This window comes from Lissotriton helveticus, chromosome 4_1, assembly GCF_964261635.1.
Source record: "Lissotriton helveticus chromosome 4_1, aLisHel1.1, whole genome shotgun sequence".
In the NCBI taxonomy this organism is placed as follows: Eukaryota; Metazoa; Chordata; class Amphibia; order Caudata; family Salamandridae; genus Lissotriton; species Lissotriton helveticus.
Window position 1 is genome coordinate 1,381,962,448 of NC_136063.1, and position 25,122 is coordinate 1,381,987,569.

The window sequence follows — 25,122 nt, forward strand, 5'->3', positions numbered from 1 at the left end:
CTGTACTGGGGTGAATGTATGACATTGTTCTGCATTCTGTCCATCAACTGTTGTTTTTGCATTTGTCACCCCGAGTGGGATGGGTATGCTCAGACGTGAGTCCCATGCTCTCCACACCACTGGAGTCAAGCTATCTTGGCTGAAGACGGCTGATAGCCAGAAACCGGTCCTAGGATGTTTGATTCCGGTCCAGGAAAGACATGGCTTGGCAGTTCAGGCTGGACTGTTCCCATGAGGCACAGGGTCAAGGCTGATTTGCATATGGCCAAAACTGAACTGGGGTGGTGTGGAGTGCAAAAAAACAATGGATTTAGGCCCAGATCTCTGTACCGGGGTGAATGTATGACATTGTTCTGCATTCTGTCCATCAACTGTTGTTTTTGCATTTGACTTTATATCCCACCACATTACTGCCATTTCCATCCACTCAGCCTCAGTCACAAGAGTCACATGATTGTATATTTTCTCACTGAAGAACAAAGAAAAGCTTGAGTTGACCTGTAAGACACTCCCTTCTCCTTTACAGACAGGGAGTTTTGGGTTGACGGGTCATGTTTGAAATTGCCCGATGGCACTGCATCTGCTGCCTATGCTATTACGACACTCCAGACAGTGGTTGAGACAGCTCGTATCCCACAGAAATCTCCTCAAGCAGCTGAACTGATCGCTCTAACCAGAGCATGTGAGCTTAGTACAGACCTGATTGTCAATGACTACATACACTGATAGTCAGTATGTGTTCGGGGTAGCACACAATTTTGGCCGCCTATGGAAAGAACACGGTTTTCTCACTTCACATGCAACACAGATAGTGCATGGAGAACGGAAGAACTAGTGCACAATCTTCTTACTGCCTTAACTTATTCTAAGATGGAATGATAATGGGCCTCATTTCATTGGACAGGTTGTAGAGTATGTTATGAAAGGACTAGGGATCAAGCAGAAGTTTCATGCTGCTTTTTACCCACAGTCAGCAGGCTTGGTGGAAGGTTATAACTCCACATCGAAACTGAAATTGACAAAAATACAGGTTTCCAATTCTTTGAAATGGCCTGATGCATTGCCCTTAGCATCGCTTTCTATCAGATCAATACCTCATACACGCTCTGGGCTTACCCCATATGAGGTTGTGTTTTAACAGGCCCATGAATATTTGGAGAGTTCCTAAGCCTCGCCCCATGCACGATGTGCCTCACACATTAATGAGTGATTATCTGTCTCAGTTGACTGACAGTTTACTTTCTATTCCTCAGCAGGTTCAAGAAGCTCTCCTGGACAGGTCACATGTTGACGTACATGACTTGCATCCGGGAGACTTTGTTATGATAAATGTCTTCCAACAAACACATTGTCTGTAACCTCGCTGGAAGGGCCCCGAGCAGGTCCTCCTCGCCACCCGAACTGCAGTCCGAGTGACCAACAGGAAAAATTGGATGCATGCCACCCACTGCAAGAATGTTCCACTCGCCTTAGTGGATCCTACTGCATAGAAAGATCACTGTGACATCTTGGTCACAGAGACGGGATGAGCTGCATCACCCGAAAGAACTGAGGAATTCTTCCCGGACCACACGATCCCCGGTACATCCAGGTACCTACTCTGACCCAGGAAGAAAGGCTCTCCAGTGCAAAACAAGACAGGTGAAGCCATTGTCCTGAGTGATTAAATCTGACTACAAAGGGGGGTCTACCTATTAGTGGCTACTCGTCTCAACGTCAGTGAAGAAACCAACATCCACTCAGGACCCTTAGATCGCTACCTTTTTTGTCATTTGCAGGGAAGAAGAGCCTGCCTACGAAAAAGAAGAAGATTACTGCGACAATGTGTAATGGCTGTACACTTTGCATACTTGGTTTGACTTTGACTGCTGCCATTATTGCTACTGTAATGTAGTTAGTGAAGGAAGCAGCTCTTGGGGTTTTGTTGCTCAACATTACTGCTACATCGCCTACTACAAAAGAACACCCCCATTTTGATTTGACGCAGCATGAACAGGGATACCGGCAAAATCTGAGAAACAATTAATTTCTTCAAATGTTGCATCAGACATACCAGCTAAGTAATCTACTGACTGTTGGGTTTGTGGTAAGATTGCTCCTCACTAGAACATAAGAGGAATCCCGTTGCCACCACTGCCATTTTCTCACAATGGCTCATGCCAAGCTTGGTTTAAGCTACCATATGCTTCCTATAAATGTAACCTCTCAGAAACATGGGATGTGGGTGACCGTAATGCCAAACTGAATAAAGATGCTATTCCAATGAAGATGGGGATCCACAAGTAAAGGGGACCGTCTTGGAGGTGGAAGAATTTAGTAGAGGAAATGCAGCAACAAAATATGTGTATCCCAACTCTAGATCAGCTAATGGAAATGGGCCACCTGTTATCTCTGTTGTTCTGACTACTGGTTCCCTCTGTGTACAGAGTACAGGCAATGTACCGGTGGACCACAGTAACTGTACTACAGTGTTGCAGATGTTTACAAGGGGCCAAAGCCACTTCCTCGCATCATGTCATACTTATTTTGTTTGTGGAGCTAAGGCATACTACTTCCTAACTGGTCTGGTACTTGTTACATAGCCTTTCTTCTACCACCAGTGTTTCTAGCTCCCCCAACATACCACCAAGATTTGCAATTGTTCAATCACCACGTTAGTAGTAGGGGAAAACATGCCATCGATGTCTCTGTAGTCGATTAGACAGAGACCACATGGGAGAATATACAGACTTTAATAAAGGATTTTTATTCTTCGTTGGCCCAGTACAAAACAGCAAGCTGGTCCAACGCCTCACTTGTGCAATGGAGGCAGTGATTAATCAGACAACTGCAGCCTTAGGAAACTTGAGGGAAGAACAAGCATCAATCCGCATGGTCGCTTTACAGAATAGACTTGTTTTAGATGTTATTCTAGCTCATCGAGGTGGAGAGTGCCTTGTCATCAGGTCCAGCTGCTGTGTTTTCATACCGGACAATTCACCATCTGTCTATGCTGCCATCTCCAAACTACACAAGATAGCCACCGAAATACATCAAGACCCAGGAACATGGACTTGGACTGGGTGGTTTTGGAACTTACTTTCAGTTTGGGGTTTGAAAGTATTATCAGTTCTGTTCATATTAATAGCTATTATCTTCTCTTGTTGTTTGTGTGTTCATTGTGGACCAATGCTCTGTTCACTCTGTACTTTTGCCTGTACTGCCTGCAAACCGGCTAAAGCGAATGTCCAAAATGTAAATACCCGTTTAGCAGTGGAACGAGAAATACATAAACTAATGGTAATAGATGTTGAGGATATACGCTATGCCCCTTAGAAGGGGCAAAAACTCTCTTAGCTTCTGCTAAAAGGGTCGTCTGCGGAAAAGTGTAAATTCTATGTTAGCATAAGAGGCAGCCATTTTGACTGTTGCGTCCATTTAGTTTCTATCCTATTCATTTTACTCTCTGCTGTTTGCCTTTTCACCCAGACTGTGTCCTTAACTTTAGCTGACCTCTTTGTCATGGTCAATCTTGTGTACGTGCTGGGGGGCTGCAGCTGCCGGTGCACCTGGTCTCAGATGTTATCAAATGATTGCTTATTGCCGCCATAAACGTTCCTTACTCTCCCTCCTAATCCCCTGGCCACCTGGTCACCCATCTGCTCTTGTTTGCCTATAGCTATTTCCATGCTTAAACTTGTTACCTCCAGTTTTCCTTCCCATGTGATTACACTGCAACAAACAGTATATAAGGGTGATCGTTTTTGCATTCAATGTACTTCCTCCCACAACACTTGAGGGTGTTGATCAGACGTAGTCCCGCTCATGGGTGTTTAATAAACTTGGTTTGTTTTACTTCACTCCAGTGCGGATCTCTCTTTTGTTAGTCTTCGGACCCGTGGACGAGAGGGTGACCCTGCACCAGTGTGCCCTCACGGGAGTATATTTATACACCACATCCTTAGGATCCTATGTGCCACGTGTGGAGTTCCTTTTTGCTTTCTCAAATGGTTGATTCACATTTTAGCTATTGCATGCATTTTCAAATGGTATTCAGTTGCATGGTTTCTGGTCCTCCTCTCACTACATTGGGAGTTTTAACACACATGCTGTAAAAATGCATATGTGAATTCACAATTCAAATACAGGTAGGGAGTTAAAGCACCCCCTGCGGTGAAGGCACCTCTCAACCTTTTAAGGAAACCACAATCCCTCAGATGCCACCATTCAGCCCAATTCCAATTAATATGTTTGAGATATGGGAGACTAATGGGTCCCTCTACACATGTGCAAGTGTGATACACCACTATATGCTGTAACGATCTGTACATTAGGGGCCACATCTACAAAGCCTTTTGGTGGTCGTAAACTTTCAGATTCGCAGAATTGGCCCTTTTGCAAATGCAAAAAAGCCATTTTAAAATATACAAAGCCCTAATTCCTATTCAGTAACCTATTACCAAATCAAAATTGGAGTTTGCAAATTGGTATTTGGAAGGGGCTTGCTTAGTGCGTCCCTTCCAAATACTCATTTGCCTTGGTATGTGCAAATGTTTTGAGACCAAAGTGTGGTCGTAAAGCATTCCCACTACCAACTCAAAGTTTGTGGTCAGCCCTTTGGGACCTCTTACCATTTGAGAATGAAAAAACATATATTTTTGAAGAGCAGGCAGTGGTTCCACCGACGACTGCCGACTTTTAAAAAATGAAACTCACACTTTCATTTTGTTATTTTTAAATGCATCCCATTTTTGTTCAAGGAAAACAGGCTGTGTTTAAAAAAAAGATTGTTTTTTAAAAGCAAGTACAGACTTATCGTCCTGCTGAACTCAGCAGGCCAGCAGGCCAGTGTTTTTTGTGTTTCCCAATGGGTTGAAAAGTGAAACCTACCTAACTAATATTCATAAGGTAGGTCTATATGCAACCCACTGGGAATCTCAGAAAGCGTAACACACACTTTCCAACAATAGGGTTTGCGATTACCAAATAGCAAATTGCAAAACGTTGCTATTTTGTAACAGTAAATACTAAGAGGCCTATTACGATGGCGGGCGGACAAAATGGAACATGGGACTGACCGCTGAATTTGTGGCGGTCCCGCCAGACCCATTAGGATGCGCCCGCCCCACACTGGCGGGCGCATCTTTGACATTAACATTACGGTGGGCGGTGCTGTAAGCAGCTCCCGCCGCAATGTTAAGGCCCATGTTGAGCATTGCCATGCACATCATGACAGGCACCGTGCGGTGCCTGCCACCTTGTGCATGGCAATGATGGAGGGTACCAAGGGTACTCCCCAGTGCAGCCACCCCCCCCACCCACATGGAGACCCGCAATAGCCCCCACGATGATTACACGCATGCCTTTCCATGGCGGAGTCTCCGCCATAGAAAGGCAGGCATCCTAATAGCACCGCCACCATATCCTGTGTCTTTTCCGACCGCCCGGCAATCCGACCGGCGGAAAAGCGGCAGACGGTCTTTCCATACTAATATGGCGGGTGGTGAAACTGGGTATTTGGTGAGCAGATCACCATCATACTGGGGCCTTAAGCTTCATAAATGTGGCCCTTAGTTCTCTAAGTTTACTATTCACAAAGTGTTGGATAAGAGTAGGGAATTTTATCCTCAGATCTCTTATCCTGGCATTGTGGTTCCTTGCCACGTGAATCATGGACTCTTAATCAAAGCACATCTAAAATTGTCCTTTCCTCCTGTCCAGAACTGTAAGGCATAAGTCACAGTGACTTTTAATTTTTCAAAGCAACCCCCTGCTTCGGGGGCTTGTCTTTAAAAAATAAATACAAATGCTATCCAGTATGTCATGAGACCACGACATGGTTGGTCGACTGGCATTCCGTATTTTTAACAAAAATGGTCCCACTGTGGCTGAAGGATCAGTTTGGTATACATCCCCAACAGTGTGGCAGGAGGTCTTATAAAGGTGACCGAAGTAATTTAAGTCAGCACAAGGAATCATTAAGTTTTATAAACCTTATATTTTCACTAGCAAGCTGATGCATAAGTGCACCCTTTAGACTGTAATTTTGATGTATTTAGTTGAATAGTAAAGGCTGCACATTTCGCATTTAGCAGTCATTAGACTTTCTGATTTATTTGTATTTATGCTTTAACAAAAAACTCTTACAGAAATTATATGTAGCAAATAATTTGATTTTTTTCTGCATATCACATTTTAGACATTTATTTCTATAGAATATTTTACTACTGCCCAGTTTCATGGTGGTCGATATACTGACCTTAAAAAAAGTAGAAGGCTGAGTCTGCCTTGTTGGTATTTGAACTCTTCACCTACATATCACTGATGCTTTCAGTGAGGAGCATTGATTTACTGAGACATGCAGTGAGCTGGTTGTTGTGTTAAAAGTTGTCCATAATTCTGCAGTCCTTGCAAACAAAAAAGAGGATGCGGAAGGAGGGGTGATCTTAAGGTAACGCAACACAAGTCAATATAAAGGTTGCAAATAAGTTTTTTTTTATGCAATATCCATTATGCTGCCTGTAGGCCATTTGTAGCCAACCAGAAAAAAATGGTGGTCCCCTGTTTCTGCTTGATGTGCATTCCTAACTACACCAATGTCTTACTGTGTTTTAAGGAGATTGCTAATTATCAGGACCTCATGTCACTTGAAGATGCTGCATGAAAGTTCATAAGCCGAGTTTGGGAAACAAAGTTGTGGCACCCATATCTAACATGAATTCTCTACTATCTTAACTGTAGGAACAGCCACGATACGGATAGAGAAACATTGGAGCAGGGCCCCTCTGCTTGGTCTTATCAGAATGCATATCAGTAAACTCCGCCCCAAGGCTCAGCTATAGGCTTCTCATATCTCAATAGGAAAAAGAGGAAACGTACATTAAGGTCTCGGTCATCTTTTATGCTCAGCCAAAACGCAAGCTTACCTGACGCTCCAAGGACTGGGAAGTTGAGAACCCCAGAGAGTTCCAGAACCCCCCACCAGCAGCTGACCCACGTGGAGAACAGTAAGTAAATAGGGAAAGACAATTCAAGATAACCATAGAAAAGGGAAAGAAACCAGGGCGAGGGCATTCAAACAAAACAAATGTGGAAAGGAATGTACACTGTATTTGAACCCTCAGCAGTAGAGAGCCCTACAAGGAAGGAGTTGCAAGGTAAATTGTTCTCCATAGGCTTCTCTCGGACCTGTATGTGTAAGTTAATGTGCTGATTTCTCAGTGTGTAAGAGGTCAGCAAGCCCTCATGGTACTTTGCAGTGCTGCAAGGAAACAATATGCCAGTCTGGCATGAGGGGACGTTGGTGTCAGTTCTCATAATACTTTATAGTCAAAAAAGGGCCGCGCCGGCCAGTCTGGCGTGAGAAGGGCTAGTGTCATGAGAGCTGACAGTATGACACTGAAGATGAAAAACTTGAATGCGAATTGAATTTCAAACAAATATCTTGCTGATGAATATTACCCTGGACAACAGCAATTATCCATGGTAAAAACCGTCTCCTACCTGCTACCATGCCAAACTGATTGTAAATCCCAGCAGCCTAGCTTGGCATGGCCTGTCACCCGCCTGCATCAAGAATCGTTGAATGTGGTTGATTGGCTTGAGTCTAATTCCAGCCTAACCAATTGTTTGGGGTTCCTGTTGAAGGTTGATGGAGCGAGATAGAAAACAAAATTTTGTTTAAACTCGTGAAGTCACATTTCCATAACATGAATAATAATATTAATGATTTGTGATATGTCGTGCTAATACAACTTAGATTAAACTTTACACATGGGGGGACTAACATGTGTGCTCATAAACGTGCATAATTGTTGCATCTTTTTGTTCGTGCAAAATAATAAAATAATTTATTGTTTTCGTTTTTGTCATTACTAACTGCTGCAAACTTAAAAGAAGCATGTGCTTGTTTTGCTTTTCCTTGTCTGTGTGATGTCATTTCTACTATTCTAGGTGCATATAAGTCTCATGGAATAACGGAGACTGGTAGATATAAACGCTGCTTTATTTGTTTGCAATGGCTAGATAACATTTTGATTAATCGGGTGGGTTAATTAATTAGTAAATCTTGGGGTGGATACAGAATCTACATTATTTCTTACATTAATACTTTTCTTGTGTTTGTTTTATACTAGAAAGCTTAAGTTGTCTGCTTTTGGGCCTAGTCACTTGAGTCGCAGAAAAGAGCTGACTTGTAATTCTGCAAAAGTCACGAGACGCCCATTCTGAAATAAATTATTCGTCAAAAGCTGCGTTCACAAAGCAAAAACTAACGTGCTATCGTCATTCTGTCGGACATGGCCAAGGTCGAAAAAGAACATTTTGTCAGTCCTTAACTTGGCATCCGCGGAAGTCAATTGAAAGTCAATGGACGCTGCGAGAATGACTTTATACAATTGTTGCAATATAAGGAAGCTCCTGGTTGCACTCGGAAGGGACAATGGTCTCTAAGAAATATGACTTAATGGAACTTTTGAAAAGTGGGTGACATGTCACTTGTCACTCTCAGCCAATGGGACGTCGAAGATTTCTGAAAACTTTCCTTTGCGTAGTTTAGTTAGCGTAGAAAGGTATAAAAAGTCATGCCCTTAGGGATGGGCTGGCTGCTGTTTTCTGACTTTCCGATGAGGGTGATGTGCTGTCGGACATTGCGTGGAGCACGTAAGAATCCTCAAAGAACTTTACTTTAATTTCTATCTATTTAGTTCAGTTAGGGACTTAGGTTTTAGAAATGCTAAACTTTATATATTCACTTTAATTTTGATTCACTTGCTTAAATTGTATTTTTCTCACGTTTCTTTACAATCATGCTTGCTTTATTGCTAATAAAATTCATTTATAAAACTATCAACTTATATACCATAATTTAGTAAATAAAATCTTACTTTTGACAAACAAGCTGGTCTTGGTTATTCAGGAGTGTAGGTTACTATTAGCTAGATCACGTCGCCAATGGTGGTCGTTTAAATGGTTAGGTTTTATTCTAATGACAACATTCTTTCCGCAGATGTATAAATTTGTATATAATTTGTAGATAATGTGTATATAGATTTAATCTGACCACCTGATTCAGTAGGCCCAAAATATGTCAGGTTTATAAATGGGTCCATATTTAGTATAGAATTTTGTTTATAGGTTATGAAGTTGGGTAGCGTTGTTTATGATATATTTTCTATAGGCCGCTGGATCAATTCTCTGGTAGCAGAAATTGATGGTTGCTAGCAGTAACCAAGGTAATATGATGGTTGCTAAGGGTTACTAAAGTATTATGGTATGGAAATAGGATCGATGTTTTAACACATGTTGAGTTCGTTTTTCGTGCTATCTGTAAGCTATACCGGTATAGATTGTGTGGCGAGAAATTAGTCACGCAAGCCATCTGTTCTGTTTGTAGTGATATCGCCGAGTATCACAAGAGGTATCGCCGTGTACCATAGTGTTGTCGCCGAGCAGCACAGTTTTAGGGCTAGGTCTGAATCTTGTAAAGTGAGGGTTTTCTAAGAAATTAAAGCAGCATGAGAATAGGGACAAAGCGCCTTCCATAAAACTCACTGTGATGAGAGTATTAGTTATATCCGAGCTTGAGTGAAGGGTAAATTAACGTCGGTGCATGATTATCTATAAACAGGTTAGAGTCCTGTACGGGTACATGTTTCATATCTATAAACAGGTGAGAGCCCTGTACGGATAACGTCGTTATTTTGCTAACGGTGCATGATTTCTATAAACAGGTGAGAGTCCTGTACGGATTTCATGTGTGTTTGAAATTAGGGAAATTTCAGTGTGAAAGTGCGAATTTGAATTGTATTTTATGTTCAAGTGGAACTCTTAGAACTTTCACTTCGCGGTGGGTTCAGAGCAAAGCGAGTTCATAATTATACGTGTTAGAAGGGTGGGGTAAGGGTTACTCTACTGACAATTGAATATTATCCTTAGTGTGAATAGCGCCGTCTATTCCGAAGTGTGGATACTTGAATGTATGTAAACTATCCTAAATAGTGAAACGAACAGATGTTGTCTTTATAGTCATTGTTAAGAATTAATTTACACTGAAAAGTGTTCTTAAAATGGCGCTGTGAAAAGATTTTGTGAAGGAGGGGTAAGCGCCAGGAGTGAGAAACGAGAAACCGCAGCTGCTGTGTACGTCACAGAGTCGCGCTGGGATTGGGTGACCTACGTCACAAGCTATATTCTGATTGGCTCTTGAGTCTCTGACGGCCTGTGAGCTGATTGGTCCTTCGGAAAAACTCCAAATTTATTGGTTGAGCAGAAAAGTGACGTAGCTCAACTGTCATTGGCTTGTTGGTGTGTTTCGCGCACGGATTGGTTGTTTTACGGAACATTCCGGAAATATTTTACGAACGATTTTGTGAATTAGATTTAACTCTTAAAAATGAGTTATCATTTTAAACATGTTGAGAAAAAGCCAACATTATTTCAGAAGTTTAAGAATTTATTTTCACCTGACAAGAAAATCGAAACGCGAGGTGGTAAACTACTTCATAAGTATAAAACACCTGCAGCGTATATGGAAGGTGAATATGGATATCATACTGTCTTATGGTTCGATAGTTGGAAACGCTATACTAAAAACGACGGTGTTTTAACTTGGCCTGATGATGGTTCATTTAATGTAAAAGTCTTAAGAAATTTACGAGAGAAAATGAATGCTCTTGTTCCGAAACCGAGACCAACTCAATTTGAAGCTTTAGTTGAGTGGGAAGACGAGATGTATCAGTTACAAAGAGAAGCTAGTGGAATTAAAAGACCTTCTAAAAATCCACCTTGGAGAAGAGAAACTCATGAAGATAGATTGCGAATGTGGAGACAGGGAAACATGAGTGAAGGATTGTATTTAATTCATGAAATGGTAATGGGTACTCCTACAGGGAAATCTATAGAAAGTGAATCTGAGGATGCAGTTATGGAAGAAATATATACAACTGCTAGAAAAAATCAGCCTTTGAGACCTCCTAGATCATGGTCTACTCCGGTGGTTTCTACTGAAACTTCACCGAGTGCACCTCCAATTAATGAAGCTCCTAAACTTTATCCAAATAATTGTGAAATCATTGAAACTCCTAGAAGACCAGAATTCGAGAATGCTCGAAATGAAGGTAGACATTTTACAATGACTCCAAGAGCAAGAGAACCTCCAAAAGATTATACAAGAGAGGCAAGAAATGTTGAAGATGTTGATTATAATGAATATTTAAGATCAAAAGAAGAATTAATAAAAAGAATGACAAAAGGCATGGAAGCTGTGACAGTTCCAGTAACAATTGGTCCTGTTCAGCCCGTATTTGATCAAAAGGAAACAAACAAAAATGGATTAACTATTCCTTTAAATACAGAAATTCAAAAGGCTGCTGAAAAATTTTATTCAGACTTATCTGAAATAAACTCTTCTAAATCGAGAATGCCTGATTTAACCTTTAATGAGGATTTATCTCCAAAAACACCAATGGGTGCTATATCAGATATAGGGAGTCCTGAAGTCAGGGTAACTACACCAAAACTTGATGTGGCCAAATTAAAAGCGAATATCGAAGAATTAATAATTGGAACAATTGGTCCAGATAGTTTAAATTACTATCGAGATGATGAACTACTGTTCATTTGCAAAAGCATTCAGTGGAAAACGAAAAACAAATATGATCAACTAGAGGATCTAGCAGCAGAACTTGAAATTGATGTGAGTAAACAAAAGAATTTTGCGAAACATTACAGATTAGACTTTTCAGAAAGTGACATCGAGAGTTTAAACTCAATGGGAAGAATAGTTCATATTAAAGATTTGATTGTCTATATCAAAAAGCTAGGAGAACTGAACAAATGGAGAGTAAAATGGACGAAAAAGAAAGAAGATGAAAGATTGGAAAAATTGTCAAAACAATTTCCAATGAGAGAAATTGCAGGTGGAGGATATGTTCATGTCCCTTGGTCGAGACAGGACATTCTGTTATTTACAAATGACTTTCCGAAATTGAGGGAGAAACCAGTTGAGTGGTACAGACAAGTCGATAGATTTATCAAAGTGTCAAAAGTTCTGTGGATTGATTTAGATGGATTTTTTGACATTGTCGTTCCATCAGATCTTTGGACAGAATGCAAAATATCGATTAGTTGGCCAAAAACAGAACCTGAGCGAATCAAAGAAACAGGTGCTCCAAATCCACTTGTAATGGATTTTTATGAAAAAGTAATTGTTTGGATGAAAAACAAAATTCCACCCAAAGAAGTCGATTGGGTTAAAATAGAAAGAACAGAACAGGAAACAAAAGAATCAGTTCATTCTTTTTATGAAAGACTACTGTTAATCTTTAAACAATACAGTGGTTATGAAAAATTAGATGAAAAAGACATGAGCCATTTTGTCTATAGATTTGTTTATGGACTAAAACCTGAAATTGGAGAAATGATCAGAAATAGTATTGTCGGATGGCAATCACTATCTGTAGATGATATTCTAAGAAAAGCTAAGTATTGCAGTGATGAAATAGAAGTAAAACAGAAGAAGCTGAAGGAGAAAGCCATGTGGGCTCAAGTAAAAGTGGCTGAGCAACAAATTGCCAATATGGGTAATAAGAACACTAATTTTGTTCAAACTGGGAATACAAACCAGATACAAGGAAAGTTTAAAGGTAATAATTTCCCAAAGAAATTTAGCCCAAAGATTGAGGAGTTGAAACAAAGATTACCTTGTTTTAATTGTGGCGAAATTGGACATTGGAGAGACGAGTGTCCTCATCCTCCTAAAAACTTAAAGAATCCCTTATTGAATCCACAGATGCAGAATGGTGTTGACCTGCAGCGACAGCTACAGATACAACAGGGGTTAAACGAATTAAATATTCAACGACAGTTACAGCAACAGCAACAACAACAGGTGAATAATCGTCAAGACCAATTGCCACAACCACCTTTTCCGAATTGTGGGGGAGTTCAAAAATATAATCCAAACGTGGGATTTCAGGGAAGTGAACAGGTAATAAAACCACAAAAACAGCAAAAGCAGCAAAGGGTTCAAATGCAAAATGCTTCACAACAATTTTTATTAGCAGAAAGTCAAGACAGCGATTCTGATGATTATTGTTGACGGTGCCCGAGAGAGGAGGAAGAGTGTGTTGTTGGAGCCACTCTTGAGGTTTACCAGTCTGGTCCTTTTGTAAACGGAAAAGTTAATGATGTAGACATCACTTTTCTAGTGGACACTGGTGCTACCCGTTCTACTGTTAGATCAGTGGAAATTGAAAACCTACCTCTCTCTGGGGATACCATCCAAGTTGTCGGAGTAAGTAATCAACAAATTAAAACTGACTTAACTGATCCAGTACCAGTTGAAATTGGAAATTACAGAGATAAACACAGATTTGTGGTTTGTAATAGTAGTCCAGTAAATCTATTGGGCAGAGACATCCTTTGTAAAATGAATTGTAGAATATATTGTTCTCCTGATGGAGTTGAGTTACAAACAATGGAGGAAGATGGTTTATACAGAATGACAATGATGATGATGGAAGCAGAAGAAACAAAATTGTTTCCTGCATTTGAAGAAAAAGATTTACCTGAAGAACTCAAAGAAACAGTGAAATCTGAAATATGGGATTTTACTGGAAATGAGATGGGTCTGATGAAAAATGTAGATCCAGTAAAAATTACATTGAAACAGGGAATAGAATTTCCAAACACTCCACAATATAAAATGAAAACAGAAACAATTGAAGGTATTACACCTATAATTGAAAAATTAATCAAGCAAGGTGTATTAAAAGAAATGGAGAGTAGTTCTTGTAATTCACCAATTATGGGAGTTAAAAAGTCTAACGGAACATTTAGAATCGTACAAGATTTGAGAAAGGTTAATCAAATTGTCGTTCCATGTTGTCCTGTGGTTCCAAATCCAGCAGTAATTCTATTTCAGATTCCACATGATGCTGAATGGTATACAGTCATTGACCTTTGCAATGCATTCTTTACTGTTCCCTTACATCCAGACAGTTATGAAATCTTTGCTTTCAGATTCCAAGGTAAGACCCTCGGATGGTCAAGAATCCCTCAGGGCTATACAGAAAGTCCTTCAATTTTTAACGAATTGTTAAAAAGATCATTAGAAGACCTAGACTTACCTGGTAGGTCTACGCTAGTGCAGTATATTGATGATTTGTTAATAGCTGCAAAGACAAGAGAAAATTGTGTAACAGACACAATAATTCTGTTAAATCGCCTTGCAGAAGAAGGACATAAAGTGTCCCCAGCAAAATTACAGTTTTGCAAACAAGAAGTAAAATATCTTGGTCACAGAATTGCAAAGGGAAAAAGACAAGTAACAATAGAGAGAATAAAAATGATTCAAGCAATGTTACCACCAAGAACACAAAGACAGGTCAGAATGTTCTTGGGAATGGTTGGTTACTGTCGACAATGGATAAGTGGATTTTCAGTAATTGCAAAACCACTACAAAGACTGACAAAGTCAGATGTAAAAGATCCAATTATTCTCAATGATGCTGAGATGGACTCTTTTGAGAACCTGAAAAAGAGCTTATGCCAAGCTCCTGCTTTAGGTATGCCAAATTATGAGAAAGATTTCGAACTGTATTGCAGTGAGAGAGAAGGATGTGCATTATCTGTGTTAATTCAGAGACACGGAAATTTAAAGAAACCTATTGCATACTTCTCTGCAGTTCTTGATCCAATTGCTAAAGCATTACCAGGTTGTTTGAAAGCAGTTGCAGCTACAAGTATCAGCCTCGAACAAAGTGAGGGGATCATTATGGGATTTCCTGTGAAAGTTTTTGTGCCTCATTCAGTTGAAATATTACTGACAAGAGGTAAGACTCAACATCTAACAAGTAGTAGATTGACAAAGTATGAGAAAATCATACTAGGAGCAGATAATGTTTCGATTTCAAGATGTTTAAATCTGAATCCTTCTACATTACTGCCTGATTCTGAAATTGTTGATGACATTGAAACAGAACATGAATGTTTAGATGTCATGGAATTCTGCACTAAACCAAGAAAAGACATCAAAGACAGACCTTTGTCTGAATCGGATTTTGTCTACTTTGTAGATGGCTCATGCTTAAGATCCGAAGGAGGTGTCTTAAAAGCTTCATATTCAGTTTGTACAGTCGTAGATGTTGAAGAAGCATCATGTCTTGAAGGAGTTCGTTCAGCACAGGTGGCTGAATTGATTGCTTTAATTCGTGCATGTGAAATATCAAAGGATATAAGAGTTACCATCATTACTGATAGTCAGTATGGGTACGGAGTTGTGCATGATTATGGACAACTCTGGTCACAGAGAGGATACATGACATCAGCAGGATCACCAATTAAAAATGCAGTTTTCATTAGGAGATTAATTGAAGCAATACAATTGCCAAAAGAAATCGCCATTGTTAAGTGTGCAGCGCACACTAGAGGAACTGATTATATTTCAAAGGGAAATGCCTTCGCAGATGAAACAGCTAAATACTGCGCAAGGAAAAATTATTCATACAATCGGGAGAGAAGTAAAGAAACTGATTCAAATTCATTAATGCTAACAACTGTTGTAGAAACATGGCATGAGATTAGAGATTTACAAAATGAAGCAGAAGATGAAGAAAAAGACTTATGGTTAAGATCAGATTGTAGACCACGTGAAGAAGATGGAGTGTGGGTTTACAAAGATGGCAGAGTAGTCTTACCAAATTGTTTGATTGCTGACATGGCCAGATTATATCATGGTCCAGCACATCTAGGAAGAGATTCTATGGTTAGACTTTTCAGAGAAACATGGTTCAATACCAAGTTTAGAACTATTGCAGAATCCTTTTGTCAAGGGTGTTTGTCATGCCAACAAATGAATCCAAACAGTAAATCAGTGGTGGGGACAGGAATAATTGGTCGAGAAGGTGGTCCCTTTACCAGGTTACAAATGGATTTCATTGAAATGCCCTTACACAATTGTTTGAAATATGTGCTTGTAATTGTGTGCTTATTTTCAAGATGGGTAGAGGCTTTCCCTACACGACATTGTGATTCAATTACAGTGGCAAAACTAATGCTCAGAGAAATCATCCCAAGATACGGTTTTCCAGTCACTATTGAGAGTGATGGAGGAAGCCATTTTGATAATAAACTGATGAAGTTAATTTGCGAAGCTTTGAGCATTGAGCAGAAAATACACTGTGCATACAGACCAGAGGCATCAGGAGTAGTTGAACAAATAAATGGAACAATTAAAAACAGAATTGGAAAAATGTGTCTTGAAACAGGTATAAAGTGGACTGATGCTCTTCCACTTGTTTTGATGTCATTAAGAAGTACACCAGATAAAAATACAGGTTTGAGTCCTCATGAAATTTTAATGGGAAGAGTTATGAGGCAAGCTTTTGTACCTGTAGGTAAACTGTTGAGCATAAATGACAGTGCTATTTTGGATTACTGTAAAAGGTTATCTGATATGGTAACTTCTGTGTCTAATCAGGTGGGAACTGAAGCTCAATCAGATGAAAAGGTTTTGACACATGATCTGAGACCTGGCGATTGGGTCAGAACGAAAGTACATCGGAGAAGGAATTGTCTAGCTCCTAGATGGCAGAAACCTAGGCAGATAATTTTGATCACTACTAATGCTGTAAAGTGCAGAGGATTGAAACGTTGGATTCATCCTAGTCATACTATTCCAGTACCAACTCCTGAGAGTTCTGATGTTGAAAGTGATACCACAGACGATTCTGATTCTGAAGCAGAAGGCGAAACAGAAGGTGAAATAATTCCAGATTCTGAAGATCGACAAGAAAGTCGACATCTGGAAACTGTGCCAGTGAATGGAAATTTGACAAGAAAAGACTTGGAAATAATTGAAATAGATTCTGAAGGTGAAGAGAATCTGTTAAAAGGAAAGATAACTGAGGATTCGGTTGTCTCCATTGAAGACAAAGAAGCAAAACAAAAAGAAGTTTCAGACCAGGAGAGTATCGAAAGGCAGAGAACAAACTCTGAAGTAAGGAACAGAAATCCGAAATCTGGGAAGTTGGGGGTAATTGAGGAAGAGGAGGAAGACGAATTACCGAGTACCAGTGATGGAAGACAAAGTGTTCCTGAAGGAGTGAAATTGCCGAATAGAGAAGTTCCTGAGTCAATTGAAATTTCAGACTACGAAACTGAAGAAAGTGACGTGGAAGGTGAAAGTGAAAACAGAAAGAAAAGGACTTGGAAGTCAGAATCAAATAATTCTGAACCAAAGAAGAAGTATGTGAGAAAAGCAGACTACTGGCCAGGTGGAAGATTGAGAGTCAGATTGATCAAAAAGCCAAAAGAACAAGTTGAAGAAATTAGTAGTCAAAAGAGTCCTGGAAAAGAAGTTGGAGTTGGAAGAAAAATTGAAGTGATATCGAGAAAAGGGAAGAGAATAATAAGACCAAACCAAAAATACAAATCTCCTGAGTGGACTTACTTAGTAATTCCACCTGTTATTGACATATATGATAGTAGTGAAGAAGAAAACGAAATCCAAGAAATTAGTGACAATGATTGAAGTACAGAAATATTAAATTGGCAAAAGGCTGAAGAAAATTTGTTAGTTGACACAAGGTCGAAGAAAAACTGTTTAGTTGAAGAAAACTTATGTATGACATAAGGTCAAAGAAATCTTGTTTAGGGTTTTAAAAAAAAAAAAAAAAAAAAAAAAAAAATATATTTTACAAGGGGGGTGTAAATATATATTTAGAATTTTAAAATTTATTTTATTTTTATTTTTAAGCTAAAATTTTTTAAAATTTATTTTATTTTTATTTTTAAGCTAAAATTAACCAAAAATGCCTTATGTTAAGGAGAGCACTTCAAAGTGTTCTGTTTTTAAAAGATGCTGTAAGATGACTCTGGTGTGTCTGCTCATTTTAATTCTGCTCTGGTTGGTTCTAGCTGTGATTATCCCTTTGGAAATGAATAGAGAATTACACAAAGTTAACATAACAAGCAAAGCTCTGGTTAGCCAAACTAAACATAGTGCGTCTGCAAAAGTTATTGATCATCAGCCTAACATTCATCAAGATAAATCAATTGGTGATTTCTCAAGTAATACATTCACAAAGCTATTGAGTGAATATGTTAAGGTAATGGATGCAAAAGACTGCTACGTCTGCGTTAAGTTACCTGCTTCTGTTTCTGAGGGAGTAACATATAATATGCTTCCTCTCACTTATGCTGTAACATGTAGTGTATTAACTAGTTTATTTTATCAAACTGGACGTTTAGAATATTACTATTCAAATTATGATGAAATTTTTGCAAATATTAAGATTGATAATGCTTTAAATAAGCATAAGAAAGCAAAACAAATGAGAGAATTTTTCCTTGTTACTAACGAACTCACTTACGAGTATGCTTACAAGAATAATCTAACATGTAAATTAAGTGCTGAAGGAAAGACATTTTTGAACATGGTTGAGGAGAGAAGAGCAATTTATAAGAGGAATGAATTAGTCAAGCAGACTAAGTCAAGCTTCTGGCAGAGAGAGGATGAGAAATTAAATGGCAAAATGCTTGAAAATATTGCAATTCACATAGACAAACCAGTTAGTGGAAAACTTTGCATTAGAAGAGATAATACACTCTTTGATAATTACTTTGTAGGTGCAAGTAACTGTGAAGATACTTATCAGATTTTGGGAGGTTGGGGATTTAAAGGTGGAAAAGATCCTATCTTTCCTGGGATTTATTTTGTTTGTGGTGACAAAGCCTACTACAACCTTCCAGACCACTGGTATGGAACTTGTTATGTGGGAATTGTTTTTCCTAAAGTGTTTCATGTTGACAGAGATTCAGAAGGATTGTTTAAAATTCATAATTATGTAAATAGAGTTAAAAGAGAAACTTTTACTGAAGTTCTGGGAGATATTTTTCAAGCTGTAATACCTTTTGTTGGTATAACCCTAAATGCAGGGAGAATCAGAAAATTGTCCACTATAGTTGATAGATTATCAACTGACACAGCTGATGGATTTCAATTAGTGAATGTTGAAGTTATTGCAATTAGATCTATGGTAATTCAAGACCGCCTTGCTTTAGACATACTCCTAGCAAAAGAGGGAGGAGTCTGTGGCATTTTACATGTACAACATTGTTGTACATATATACCTGATGAAAGTAAGAATATTGAAATGTATATTAAGAATATTACACAAATGCATTCAGAGATAATTCCTTTAGAAGAAGATGATTTTACAGGGAAACTTTCAAAAAGGTTTCAAGCAATTAAAAACTGGTTTCATGATATTGGAAGTTCAATTCTTGGCAAGATTCTGGCACCTTTGATTATAATAGTATTCATTTTTATTTTGACCAAAATAGGTTGTTTGTTACATAAAAGAAAGAAACAGTTGAAAGAAAAGAAAAGAATCTATAAACTCAGAAAAGAAGAAGAAAGGGAGATCGAATTACAGGAGTTACATAGAGAGCGTTATGCTAATTCCAAAGATTATGCAGAAACAGACTTTTAGGTTTACTGATACAAATGAATTTGAATCGATTTCTTAAAAATATAAATGATCAAAATTTTGAGTGCTGGTGTGGTGATTTGTTAATCACCAGATGAGGGAGTTGATGGAGCGAGATAGAAAACAAAATTTTGTTTAAACTCGTGAAGTCACATTTCCATAACATGAATAATAATATTAATGATTTGTGATATGTCGTGCTAATACAACTTAGATTAAACTTTACACATGGGGGGACTAACATGTGTGCTCATAAACGTGCATAATTGTTGCATCTTTTTGTTCGTGCAAAATAATAAAATAATTTATTGTTTTCGTTTTTGTCATTACTAACTGCTGCAAACTTAAAAGAAGCATGTGCTTGTTTTGCTTTTCCTTGTCTGTGTGATGTCATTTCTACTATTCTAGGTGCATATAAGTCTCATGGAATAACGGAGACTGGTAGATATAAACGCTGCTTTATTTGTTTGCAATGGCTAGATAACATTTTGATTAATCGGGTGGGTTAATTAATTAGTAAATCTTGGGGTGGATACAGAATCTACATTATTTCTTACATTAATACTTTTCTTGTGTTTGTTTTATACTAGAAAGCTTAAGTTGTCTGCTTTTGGGCCTAGTCACTTGAGTCGCAGAAAAGAGCTGACTTGTAATTCTGCAAAAGTCACGAGACGCCCATTCTGAAATAAATTATTCGTCAAAAGCTGCGTTCACAAAGCAAAAACTAACGTGCTATCGTCATTCTGTCGGACATGGCCAAGGTCGAAAAAGAACATTTTGTCAGTCCTTAACTTGGCATCCGCGGAAGTCAATTGAAAGTCAATGGACGCTGCGAGAATGACTTTATACAATTGTTGCAATATAAGGAAGCTCCTGGTTGCACTCGGAAGGGACAATGGTCTCTAAGAAATATGACTTAATGGAACTTTTGAAAAGTGGGTGACATGTCACTTGTCACTCTCAGCCAATGGGACGTCGAAGATTTCTGAAAACTTTCCTTTGCGTAGTTTAGTTAGCGTAGAAAGGTATAAAAAGTCATGCCCTTAGGGATGGGCTGGCTGCTGTTTTCTGACTTTCCGATGAGGGTGATGTGCTGTCGGACATTGCGTGGAGCACGTAAGAATCCTCAAAGAACTTTACTTTAATTTCTATCTATTTAGTTCAGTTAGGGACTTAGGTTTTAGAAATGCTAAACTTTATATATTCACTTTAATTTTGATTCACTTGCTTAAATTGTATTTTTCTCACGTTTCTTTACAATCATGCTTGCTTTATTGCTAATAAAATTCATTTATAAAACTATCAACTTATATACCATAATTTAGTAAATAAAATCTTACTTTTGACAAACAAGCTGGTCTTGGTTATTCAGGAGTGTAGGTTACTATTAGCTAGATCACGTCGCCAATGGTGGTCGTTTAAATGGTTAGGTTTTATTCTAATGACAACATTCTTTCCGCAGATGTATAAATTTGTATATAATTTGTAGATAATGTGTATATAGATTTAATCTGACCACCTGATTCAGTAGGCCCAAAATATGTCAGGTTTATAAATGGGTCCATATTTAGTATAGAATTTTGTTTATAGGTTATGAAGTTGGGTAGCGTTGTTTATGATATATTTTCTATAGGCCGCTGGATCAAGGTACATTTGAATCTCTGAAAGTATGGGTAGATGCTGTCTGAACAATGTAGGTTTGTGGTTAAGTCACCAAAGTCAGATCCAAGGTTATCGTCGATTTTCCCCAAGACCTATCCTCAAAATCATGTGGGTCCTGTGCTATCAATTTCTAGCATGGCAGTGAGCAACCTATCCAATTCTGAGAGCAGTTTATGGGGTCCCAGTAAAGACAGCATCAAGCGAGTTACCATGGGGCAGTCAGAGGCACTGACTAAATTGGAAATGCTACACCAGTTAGGAGAAGGAGTGCTTGTGATACTAGGAAATAACTCTTTATTCTTCCTATTCTGCCAGGCTGTTTATACAACTGGGATAATTGGCTTCTCAGGCCTACTGAAGGACATTTTACTCTGGCTACCATCCATCTAAACAGCCTTGCACCCAAGGTGTCTTGATCAATGTGATTGTGGGTGGTGAGTGTGAGACGCCGAAGTACACTGTGCTGCAATTATTTTGGAACAAGGGATTGGGAGGTAACCCTCCTGTATCTACAGGGTGGACATTTGGGAGTGTTGGTGTGTGGGGAGAGTGGTCTGAATGCTGGTTGGTGTGCTTATTTATTGATGAGCTTTCAGCTGTTCCTGTGTTTTATGTAGGGAGAATGTCTGAGCAGGCATTTGGAGTGGCCTTATGTTGATGTGTGGCACCTTCAACTAGGGCTTTCTTATTTGAAGCTCCACTTTTCACTATAACTTGGTAGCCGCGGACATCAGTCCCTGATGTTTAGAGCTGGGGTTCAATGTCTTATGCTGTTGTCCGTGTGCAGCCTACAATTCACAGATTTCAGTGCTAGTAAGACAGCCTGATGAGTTAAAGCATCTAGAGCACAAATATGTGCCTGACCATAAGGCTATTTATGTTTATTTATTTATTTATTTATTTATTTCAAAGATTTATAAAGCGTGGCTTATACCCGTGGGTGTCTTGGCGCTGTAACTCAGCTTATTATCTCAGTGAGAACATTATCACACCTCAAAAGTTAGGTATTTGATATAGAATGAACCTATTTCCAATGAGGAGCAGCTGATCATTTCACATTTGAGGCACTGCACATAGAACACTGTTTAAGGTTTGGAAATCAACTGGAACATGCAGACTGTAGTGAGGAGTTGGAAGGTGACAAAGAGTTTATGGATCATTTCATAAATTGGGAGGTAGGGAAGAAAGGAGGAACCTCGGTGCAGTTACTGAATTGCCTGCTTCAATTCAGTCAGTGTTTAATATCGCTAGTATGTTGTATAAGGTCTATCTTACAGCCAGCCAAGAAATTTAGTCACAGCAGTGAGCATTCTCAGTACTGGTCACTCTTGGCCAACATTTCACAGAGAGCAGTGGCACCTAAGAACTCATACAGATTAAATTGATTTGAAAATACATGTGAATGGAGCAGCTGGCATTGCAGTGGGGGTTGCTGGTGGTGCCACCCGCAGTGGCCTAATCAAAATCGGGGCCTAGGTGCATTTAGTTTATTTTTATACATTGGAATACCATACCTTTAACTGGTAAGGTGCTACAGAGAGCTTAATGCCCACATTAGTGCTACACAAAGACACTACATATTGAGAAGTATGGTAGTAGAATTGTGGGTATGCCTCAATCTTGTGGTAATTTTCTTCCAAAATAGTGGTTTTGGTGGTTTGAGAAAACAAGTAACAGACAACTTAAGGAAGAAGAGACTGAACATTCAGTAGCAATGAGAATAAAATGATGCAAGTAAACCTAAAAGTGCAAAGACATATATTTAGAGGACTTTAGTCAAAAAATTGAAAATAAGACATTATTATTATTATAATTAATAGGATTTTCTGATATAGCTCCTTGTAACTCATATAGTCTGCTGGCTCACAATTCATGATTCCCAAATGTGTTATCTAATGTGTAAGCTCTACTGTGAAAACAGCCTGGTCATAAGAAATGTTATGAACTTGAAAACATTTGGTACAGATCTCTCAGTTAAAATTGAAAAGTTCCAAAGTCTGAGACCTTAAATACGGAATGAGGCACCATCGCATTTCTCAAGTCTTTGTATTTTTGCCACACATTCACACTTTTTGGCAGTTTTAAGACACTACAATGTGGATTGTAGTACAGGGGCGGCTCCTACGCTATGGCGGAGGATCATGGCCCCCCTGTCAGCACCCTCCAGGGGTGCGGCCGATTTTGGTTCCCAGTCCGGCCCTGGGCATCGCGACGGAGGGCAGCAGGTAAGTTTCTTTTTTTTTTTTACATTGATCCCCCTCATCTCTCTTCCCAACTTCCCCGGAACTCCCTCGCCCGCCTCTTTTCTGTGATACGAGCCCCATCTTTTGTAGTATACCTGTGAATAAGAAGTTAGTGAAGGAAGGGAGACAGAAAATAGAATGTGAATGCACAAGTGTTGATTTTGCTACAAGGTATTGTGGCAGTCTTTGTCCTAGAGAAGGAAGAGTCCCATTAGCAATAGCATAGGTGCAATGTTTGAGAAGAAGAAGAAACAGGAAGTAATGAATGGAGGTGAAATTATAATATTGAGAATGACACGCAGGACAATTAGTGTAAGTAGATATATTCCATAAGAGTTAATTATCCCTGGAGTCGAAAATCAAGGCATCAGGGAATGTCCTGAGTAAAAGGCAGACATCTGAACCCAGCAAAATATCCTTCAAAAAATCTAAAAACTAAGGACGGCTTACAGTCCAGCCTTTTTTGAAGGTAATTGTCCCTGAATGGAAGAGGCGGCAATCAAGAGTAGATATGTAATAAACCTGAGTGTTTCCCTAAGAATCATCTTGTACTCTTTGTGGTACTTAGCTACTGTTTAAGGCAGTCAATAAAGCACAGGTTTCAAGGGATCTCTTTCAGAATAGGTAAACAACATAGCTTGACACACATATTTTGCCAAAATATTGTTTACCAAATAACATGTCCCTCTACTTATAATGGTAAATACGAAAGTATTGGAAATAAAATATTCTTTATTATGGGAGCAGTAGACCCTGACGGGCAGTCATCAACACGAAAACAGAGCACCCGTGATTTGCATCAAAGGAAAGCAAAATAATTCATCGAGGCAAAACACTTAGGGCCTTATTTATGAAGGTCTTGCGCCGCCGGTGCGTCACTTTTTCCCATGTTAAAAGTGACGTACCGGCGGCGCAAGGCCTTCATAAATAAGGCCCTTAGACTCTTTGTTTTAGTTAGCAATAAAAACATGGCAAAATCCCATCTTATTATAGTTTTCCTGACACGTTTCAGCTCCTTACTCGAGCCTTGTTCACAGGTAAAGATGATCACTAAGTAATCACATGCTTTTTATGCAAATTTTCAGTGCACGCAGTAGTTTTGTAAAACTACTACACCCAGCATAATTATTATTATTATTATTATTATTATTATTATTATTATTATTATTATTATTATTATTATTATTATGTTAAAAGTAGCAGCTGTGGCACAAAATCAACACACACTAAACTTGTAACCCAATATAGCTGGTGCGAAAGTCCAATTTGCAGGACCGAGATGCTTTAGACTCCTTACGTTCAAGCAGCCTCCCCTGGATTGCTAGGAACAAGTTAATAATAATAATAAATAATAATAATAAATAATATCCACATTTGTAAAGCGCACAATCACCCGTTTGGGTCTCTAGGCGCTGAGGGCCGTTGGGAAGATTAAGCAAACACAGAGTCACATGGTGCTGGGCTAATCTGCCGCCGGTGCCGGTAATCGAACAGTGATCCCCATATTCCGGAGTCAGTCGCCCTGGCCGCGGCGCCACACCTCTTCCCTTTCACAAAGAATTAGGCTACACTCCTGCATATAACGACATCCTCATACAGTATAAAGCAAATAGACGTAAATGGCGGTTCCTATAATTATTGATTTTTGTTCCTGTTCATTACAATCTTTATTGCATCAATAAACCACAGATTAATCAGCCAACGCATTTCATTCTGTTAGCAACGTTAATTATTCAGACGTGCAA